This window comes from Phacochoerus africanus, chromosome 4, assembly GCF_016906955.1.
Source record: "Phacochoerus africanus isolate WHEZ1 chromosome 4, ROS_Pafr_v1, whole genome shotgun sequence".
In the NCBI taxonomy this organism is placed as follows: domain Eukaryota; kingdom Metazoa; phylum Chordata; class Mammalia; order Artiodactyla; family Suidae; genus Phacochoerus; species Phacochoerus africanus.
Genome location: NC_062547.1, coordinates 137,912,151 through 137,921,227, shown reverse-complemented (window position 1 = coordinate 137,921,227; position 9,077 = coordinate 137,912,151).

The following is a 9,077-nucleotide window of genomic DNA, read 5'->3' as shown; positions in this document are numbered from 1 at the left end:
TGTCCAGAGCTCCTCACCACTGCTGCATGTCTAGGACGATGGGATAATGTGGGAGCTCTTCTTGGACCTCAGTTTAGCTGCTTGGGCTCTGACTGAGCACCCCTTTGAGTGGTTCCCAGGCTTCTGAGAGCATGTGTTCTTGATACCATTGCTATTAGTCAGGGTTGGCTGATGCAAGCTGCTATAACAAAAATCCCTCAACTCTCAATGTCCAAATACAGAAAAGGCCTATTTCTCACTCACAGAAAATCTACCATGGATGCTTCTGGTTGGCCTGCTCTTCTGCATTGCTCTCCTCAAGAGGAAACGCAGGCATCCAAGCTCCTTCCACTGTGTGGCTGTATTGTCTTCGAGCCTTTGGTATTTATGACCAGGCCTTGAAGTGTATCCATTTACCTTGTCTTTTCTATATGAATCCCGCAGATAGCCTCCCAATTTGGCAAAATTACATTACATTAAATTAAAAATCCACCCAGCTTCTTTTACATGATGGGTTAATAGGAAAGAACTTAATATTTATTTGTGTAGAGAAGGTCACTTTGAGGAGGAAATAAAACATCTGAAACGTGACATCATGAAAACCGTCTACCCTTCTCCCTGACACAAATGAGGGTGGATTCTCAGGAGCTTCTAAACTCCTGGATAAAGAAGAGCTTCAGGAGTTCCTGTCGTGCCTCAGTGGAAATGAATCTCACTAGCATCCATGAGGATGCAGGTTCAATCCCTGGCCTCACTCAGTGGGTTAAGGATCCGGTGTTGCCATGAGCTCTGGTGTAGGTCATAGTATGGCTTGGATCTTGAGTGGCTGTGGCTCTGGTGTAGGCTGGTGGCTACAGCTCCAATTCAAACTCCATAGGCCGCAGGTATGGCCCTAAAAAGACAGCCCCTTCCTCCCAGGAGTAGCCATAACTTAGCTCCCATTCGTTGAGCTGCTTTTCTCTGCCAGGCCCCTCCCTAGGCCCATGACCCATGCCATGTCTAATTCGCACAACAGTCTGCAATGTATTCATGAATACGCCCACTTTACAGAGGAGCAAACTGAGAACCTGAGGGGCTGGCTCCCTGGCCCAAAGTCACACAAATGTTACATGGCAGTCCTGGGATGTGATCCCAGACTGTCTGGCTCCAAGACTCACACTTGTTTCATGACATATGCCTGCTTTTCTCAGTGATCAAAACAAAACAAAACAAAACCAGAACCAGCAAAGGAGACAGCAGTGGCTTCAGAGGCCTTTCATGCGGTCCGTGGCAAATGGTAAATATTAGCGTGCTGGAGCCTTCTCTGGCCTTTGAACATCATGTCTGCTCTGGGTTCCCAGTGACGGTAATTTGAGGCTACAATTCCCATTTCCTGCATTAGTTATGAGTACACACAGAGAGAGAAACTGCAAAAACCAGCTGCCCCTTGAAGCAGGAGGGAGCAATTACATCAGACTCCGCTCACAGCCCTCTGCTCTTACCAGCTCCAGCTGAGGCAAGGACAATGCACTCGGGACCACACAGTCAAGAGGGACTCAGTGAGGGTGTCCCAGAGCCAGCTCGTACCAGCCCCAAAGAGCCAACTGGGCACACCTCTTCCCAACTCCACAGTCAATGGCATCACAGTAGGAGCTTTAAGTTGGCCATGGTGGTAGTATTTACATCATAGAAACTGCTCAATGCTTCAAATCAGAGCTTTATTATTATTATTATTATTATTTGTCTTTTTTTGACATTTCTTGGGCCGCTCCCGCGGCATATGGAGGTTCCCAGGCTAGGGCTCGAATTGGAGCTGTAGCCGCCAGCCTACACCAGAACCACAGCAACGCGGGATCCAAGGCATGTCTACAACCTACACCGCAGCTCACGGCAATGCTGGATCCTTAACCCACTGAGCAAGGCCAGGGATCAAACCCGCAACTCCATGGCTCCTAGTCGGATTTGTTAACCACTGCGCCACGACAGGAACTCCAGGGCTTTATTTTAAACCTAGAGTTCCAGCTCTTGGGAAAGATGTGTGTTTAAGGATGAAGCAGATGTGCGCTGAGGAATGGTGGAGAATAACAGTAATAGTAATAGCGGCGAACGTGAACTATTCACTTACACTGTTTACGGTGGCACCACGCTGAGCATTTAAGTGTCATCTTATATGACCCGCAGGAACCACAGGGTGTAGATAGTATTATTATCTCCATTCTAAAAGGAGAATACTAATGTTCGAAAAAGTTAAGTTCATAGTCAGTAAGCCAAGATTCAAACTCAGGATTTCCAGCAAAGAATCCTGTCTTTTAACCACAGCACTGTGCTTCTCAGCATAGCAGTGCCTCGAGAAATAGTCCAGGGCCCCTGCTTCAAAAGCACTGGGGGGAGTTCCCGTCGTGGCGCAGTGGTTAACGAATCCAACTAGGAACCATGAGGTTGCGGGTTTGGTCCCTGCCCTTGCTCAGTGGGTTGACGATCCGGCGTTGCCGTGAGCTGTGGTGTAGGTTGCAGACGCAGCTCGGATCCCGCGTTGCTGTGGCTCTGGCGTAGGCCGGTGGCTACAGCTCCGATTCGACCCCTAGCCTGGGAACCTCCATATGCCGCGGGAGCGGCCCAAGAAATAGCAACAACAACAACAACAACAAAAAAGACAAAAGACAAAAAAAAAAAAAAAAGCACTGGGGCTCCCTGGGGCTGGTTTGTTAAAATGCAGCTTCCAGGGCCCTGCCCCTTAAGTACTGATACAGAACTGACTCTGGATTTGTATTGAGCTCTCTGGCGATTCTTCTGCTCACCAAAGCCTGCAAACGAGGACTGATGGTTAAGAACTGGCCTTCAGCTGGGATCTTCCTATAGCTTCCCACAAAATTCAGTGGGAACCCTGGCCAGAGAGTTGGCCTTGGAGTTGAGTTGGGCTGGAGGATCTGGCCCAAGAACCCAGAGCTGGGGAGTCCCGACTGATTCCAGCTCCCTGCCCAGAAGCAGGTGAGTTCTCGGGCTAGGCAGGCTCAGTGGGCAGCAGGGCAAGGGCAGTACCAGCAGCTGGTGTGGAGATGGGAGCTGGGGCACCCAAGGAGGTGGCAGGCAATGTTACTTGACTGTCATGCAGAGCTGTTGGCTGAGATCTCATTTCACAAAAACTGTTCAGAATGGGAAGCAAAATCTAACGTTGGTTACTCTCGTCTCGAAAATGGAGTTGTCTAGGTTTTGTAATAAGAAATTCACCTTGGTGGGATAGTCATGCCACCTAAACGAAAACACAATCCAGTGAAATGGCCTCTTAGCAAGTTCAAGCAAAGCCAAGGGTCATCTTCTAGAAGGGAAGGGAAGCGGGTGGTGCTCGGGCCCATCCAGCCATGGTTGTCACCAAGGTAGGCCCGCCGCTCGAGAGCCGAACCTGCCCCAGCCCACTAAGGGACCCCAGGCTGCTCTCCTCTCGCCTTCCCTTCCTTTTCCCCCCTCTCTCTCCCTCTCCCCTCCTCTCTCTCCCTCCCCAATTCTCTCTCTCTCTCCCCTCTCCTCTCCTCCCGTCTCTTTCTCTCTGAAATGTGTTTTCCCACCCCAAGTCATTAAGAATGATTCTGGAGGGAGTTCCCATTGTGGCTCAGCAGGTTATGAACCTGACTAGGATCCATGAGGACACAGGTGCAATCCCTGCCCTCGCTCAGTGGGTTAAGAATCCTGCATTGCCGTGGCTGTGGTATAGGCCAGCAGCTGTAGCTCTGATTCAACCCCAAGCCTGGGAACCTCCATAAGCCGAGAGTGTGGCCCTAAAAAGGGAAAAAAAAAAAAAAAAGATTCTGGAGATACCCAGGCTCCCCTCAAACCAGCCCCTGCTCAGGTCTGGCCTGGCTCACAGCCAATGTCCCGTCCACGGCCCTTAGTCCGCTCCCCGCAGGGCACCAATGTGGCAGGAGTGGAAGCAGCAACGTGACAGGCTCTAAACGAGCTGTGGTTCCAGGTGGCCTAGGAATGGCCCAGCCTGGCTGGGGGTGGTGGCGGGGGGGAGGACTGACACCCTACCCCTAAAATAAGGAATCTGGATGAAAGTACCACCCCAGTGACCATGCAAACTTCAGCCATTTACGCCTTCATGGGAATACACGCAGTCAGTCCCTTGCTGAAAACGAGTTCTCACGGGGAGAGAAGGGAGCTCCCAGGACTCAAGGAGAAAGTGCCTGGAAGTACTTCTGAGCTCTCTACACCACAGACGGGCCCTCTGGGGTGAGGTGGGGGGTGCAGAATAGACGAACAAAGACTGACCGGGAGTTATCATGACTGTTCTACTTTTGCAGATGTTTGAACGTTTCTATAATAAAAATTTTAAAAGCAATCAAAGGCATCCATGGCTATAATCTCTATTCCTTTGCCCAGTCCCTGCTGCCAGGGGGGCGGCAAGGTCCAAGTCCCAGTGGCCTGGAACCAACAGGAAAAGGATGTCCCAGCCCAAGTCCCAACGGCCCGGGCCCCACCCTCTTCCTCCCAGTCGGCTCCAGACACCGCAGCATCAAGTGCCTGCACCCGTCCATCCGGGACGCGACCTGCAGTTACCGTCCTGCTATGAAGCCCGCTCCATGCCAGGTGCTGGAGAACCAGGGATCAACAGGACAGGCCGGGTCCCGGCCCTCCTGACCTCACAGTTGACGGGAAACAGACCATCCGCACCTGTAAATGCTTGCGATCACTGCAGCCTGACTAGAGCTATGAGACAATAAAACAGGAGGAACAGGAGAGAGAGGGATGGGGAGGCTGCTCAGCCCAGGGAGCCAAGGGAGGCCGCTCTGAAGAGGTGATGTGGGAGTGGAGCCTGAGTGTGGGGAAGCCTGAGGGTATCTCAGGGAAGGGCTCCAGGCAGAGGGAACAGCAGTGCAAAGGCCCTGAGGCAGGAGTTGCTTGGGAGTAGATGAGAAATAACGAGGAGGCCAAAGTGGCGAAGGGGCAGCAAGCAGGAGAGAGCAGGAGGAACTGAGCTCAGGAGGCGGCGGGGGGAGATCACGCAGGACCTTGCCGACCTCTCAGGGAGCTTGGGTTTAGTCTGGTGGAGAAAAGAATGCCATGAACACTCCTGTTTGCAGTGAGGAGCAGAGACCACTAAGACGCTTTCCACTGGGGGTGAGAGGGGTGGCGGGGGGATCAGATGGGAGATCATTGCAGGGTTTGTTTGTTTTTTTTCCTTTTTAGGGCTGCACCCGCGGCATATGGAGGTCCCCAGGCCAGGGGTCGAATTGGAGCTGCGGGTGCCAGCCTACACCACAGCCACAGCCAATCGGGATCCGAGCCGTGTCAGCAACCACCACCACAGCTCATGGCAATGCCGGATCCATAAGCCACTGAGCAAGGCCAGGGATTGAACCCGCATCCTCATGGATGCTAGTCAGATTCTTTTTGACTGTGCCGCACCGGGCATTCCCAGATCAGCCCTTTTTGAGGCAGGAGCTGAGGACAGATTGGACCGGTGTGGTGGCAGAGGAGAGGGGAGAGGAGGTCAGCCTTGGGAGGCTGTTGGAGGAAGAGGACCTGCTGAGAGTGGAGAGCGAGGGGAAGGACAGACTCAAGGACAGCTCCCGAGGAGGGGGCTCCGAGCAACCGGGCGAAGAGACAGGCCGAGCACCGAGACGGGAAAACACGGGTGAAGGACCACCGAGGGAAAGCAGAGGCCTGCTGATGGGGAGGAAAAGGGCCAGAAAGTGAGCAGGAGGGATGTGACATAACGCCAGATGGGGAAACTGAGGCTAGGAAACTAGAAGCGTCTTGTCAGACCTCATACACCGGTGAGTAGCAGAACCAGAATTTGAATGGAGGCTTGTCTGCAAAATCCTGCTCTTGCTCTACTGTAAGCCCCACACCCAACCTCAGAGGAGACAGAGTCTGAATCACCTTTGGACCCACAGCACTCGGTAAGTCACCAGGGGCCAAGGTGGCCCAGGACATACATTTCCCTCCAGGCTGCCCAGCCTAAGCCAGGCCCCGCCCTGGGGAAGCAGCCAGGAGACGGGTCATATTTACCCAGGTGCCAGGTGTAAGAGGCAGGCGGGCTGGCCTCAGAGGCTGGGCACCTTCTCCCAGGGAGAGGCTCCCTTTGAAAAGAAAGGGCAGGACTCATGGCCAGAGGGGCAGCCTGAATGAGACAGCTGGTTTCAAAGAGAGTGGTTGCAGGGTGACTGACTCCTAAGAACAAAGAGGGGTGACGGCCCCACAAATTCGTCTGTGCCCCAGCGAGATCAACGCAGCCTCTGCCACCCTGCCGGTGGCCAGGATGGGAGACATTGCCATGGGGAATACAATCCATCAGGAGCTTCCGCCCCCCTGATGCCCTGGGAAGGCCTAGGTCCGTCTCTTGGGAATGAAGACCCAGGGCTGATGCTGCAGGTAAACTTTCTCAGGGAATCAGCTCAGAAAGGCGACGTGACTTGCTCAAATGCAGTCTGTAGGAGCAGAGCCCAGACACAGACTACAAGGATGCTCCTGGCCCACATTATGTCCAGGCGGTTGTGTCCTGTCCTCTGTTCTGCTGAACATTAAATGACAGTCTGTCTTGCATGGATTGGGGCCTGCTGGGTACACGGCCCGTGCTCTGTCATCTCTGCGTCACCACCACCACCGTCATCTCCCCTCTGAGCTAAGAGGTTGGAACCTCTGCCGTGTGCTCACTGCCTTCACGTGTTACCTGACGGCTTCCCCACAATGACTCCGGAGACACATATGAACATTTCCACCTTTTGGATGAAGAAACTAAAGCTCTTAGAAGCGGGAGCGCATACCCCAAACCCCCACGGCTAGGTGGTAGGGCCAGACTTCTCACGGAGTGACACCGCAGCAGCGCTGGGACGGTCACGATGGGAGCTGCTCCCCCTGCAGAGGGGCTACTGCTCTCTAATCAGACCTAGAAGAGGCAGCTCCAGACCAGATGCAGGAGCTCTGAATCGGGGGGGTCCAGACCAAAGGCCTGAGCACAGGCCTGCAAAGAAGACCGTGGTCATGACAACAGGAAGGGATGCCAGAGCCTGGCAGGGGACAGTCAGGGCTCAGGAAACCCTGGCCCGTCCTTCGCAGGCCTAAGTCACCTTCAGTTGGCCAAGAGGACTCCTGGCAGCCCCCAGGGCCCCTTTAGCCATCCCTGCCAGGCCCACCTACATCAGAGGGCACTCTCAGCCGTCCTGCCAGCCCCAACACCTGGATGGCACTCAGAGACACCAGTGCATTTGTACTGTCGGCCTAGACCGCACACAGCACTTTGACCTCAGGCAGCGCGGGGTTTGAATCCTGGCTCCGCCCTGCATTCCGCTGTGTTAGGCTGGGCAAGTCATTGAACCTCCCAGCCCCTCGGGTTCTCATCTACAAAGTGGGCGTAGTAATACTACCTGAAATAGTTACTAGAGGAATTAAAGGAAATAATTCACAAAAGCTCTTTGCTTTTTATGTACTTCCTGGAACATAGTAAATACAAGCCAAAGAAACAACAACCAAAAGCTAATTGTGATCCAACGTGACCCTTACATGGGCCCCTTAAAGTAACTGGCCAAGGAGCACTGACCAGAAAGTCAGAAGTCTGGAGTCTGTGCATGGAGCCCAAAGACCATACATCTCTGGGCTCGTTTTTCTCTCCTTTAAAATGGGGATGTTGCTACTACCCCACTAAAGATTTCATCAGAATCTAGCTTGCTGATGTGTGAGAAAGATCTTTGGAAAGCCCAAAGCTGGACAACGTTAGTTATAAGCTGTCTGGTCCCCTAGATGGCTAGTCCAGAATCTACCCATTCTAGTTAAGGGTAGGACTAAGGTTAGGGGTCTGATGCAACTGCGAGGCTGAGAAAAGGTTATGGTTAAGAAAAAATGCCTTGTTTTTCACCAGATTGGCCACTGATGCACACACTCAGAGCAAACCCCCCCAGTGAAGAGCCCTCCAGGTAGACCCCGCTGTCTGCGGCAGGCACTGCTCTCCATCCACCCAAGCCTGCTCAGCCTGGAGCAGTGCACAGACCCATCACTAAAACCCAGGCCTCCTTCACGGCTTCAAGCCAGCTCCAAAATGGATGTGACAGCCAGAACGCTAGCGGAACAGCACCAAATGACACAGATACGTGCCACATTCCAGGATGGAAATATTTGCAAGAGCGTGAGGTGGCTGTGAACACCAAACCCTGAGCCTGGCATTGTGTATGGATCACTGGAAGGGCACTTGCCCAGGGTGCATGCACTTCCAGACCTGGGGGACCCACACCCAGGGAAAGGAGGCTTGTGGGTGTGGTGGTGGGGGGACTGAGGAGGCACCGGAGAAGAGAGAAGTCACCCCCTCAGGCAGACACTGTGCTGGGTGCTGAGAACGCAGAGGTCCTGATGGAAGCCACATTCTGGCAGAATCTGTCACCCAGCATGTCACAGTGTGGTGTCAGCGGCTCTAAGGAGGAGGTCCAGGGTGCCTGGGGAGGGTAGAGCAGGGGACACAGGAGGCTAGAGAGCCAGGGAAGTTAGCCAGGCAGGGAAGGGCTGCGTGCAGCGTGGTGGGGAGCAGGGCGTCAGGTGCATTCCTTGACCGTGCTTTAAAAATGCCCACCCTCTCACAACACAGTGGGGTCCGGGTGGAAACTGCTCCTTGCAGACAAAGCAAATGTGTGGCTTGGCCTTGGCCTTGGCCTTGGTATCTGCAGCTGCAGAGGGTGAGAAACTGCTGCTCTCACCCTTTGTCTGGACCAAAGGGAGGCCTGGCTGGGCTGCCTCGTGCAGTTATCGCTGAGACATTCTTGGCTCAGAGACGGAGGCGCACAAAGCATTCCCGAGTAGTGATTGAAGCTTCCAGGTTTGCCTTTGGGGAAATTCCTCCAGATCTGAGCCTTCCTGTCTTTTCACACTTTGAACGAAACGACACAAGCCCGCACATCTGCCTCGGCTCTTTTTGCCTATGGGTTCCTGGCTGATATAAATACTGCCATCTTGTTCACTGCTCAGTGTGGATGCCATTTTTACAGCCATTTCTATAGTAATTAAATTTCTTGAGTTGTTCCCCACCCCCCCCACCCCCCCCCGCTCAGTGCTGATGAGAGGGGTGATGGGCTGTCAGAAGGGATAAAAAAGCTCAGGCAGGTCCAATCGAGAAGGCAGTTTTCCCTGCATGTAGC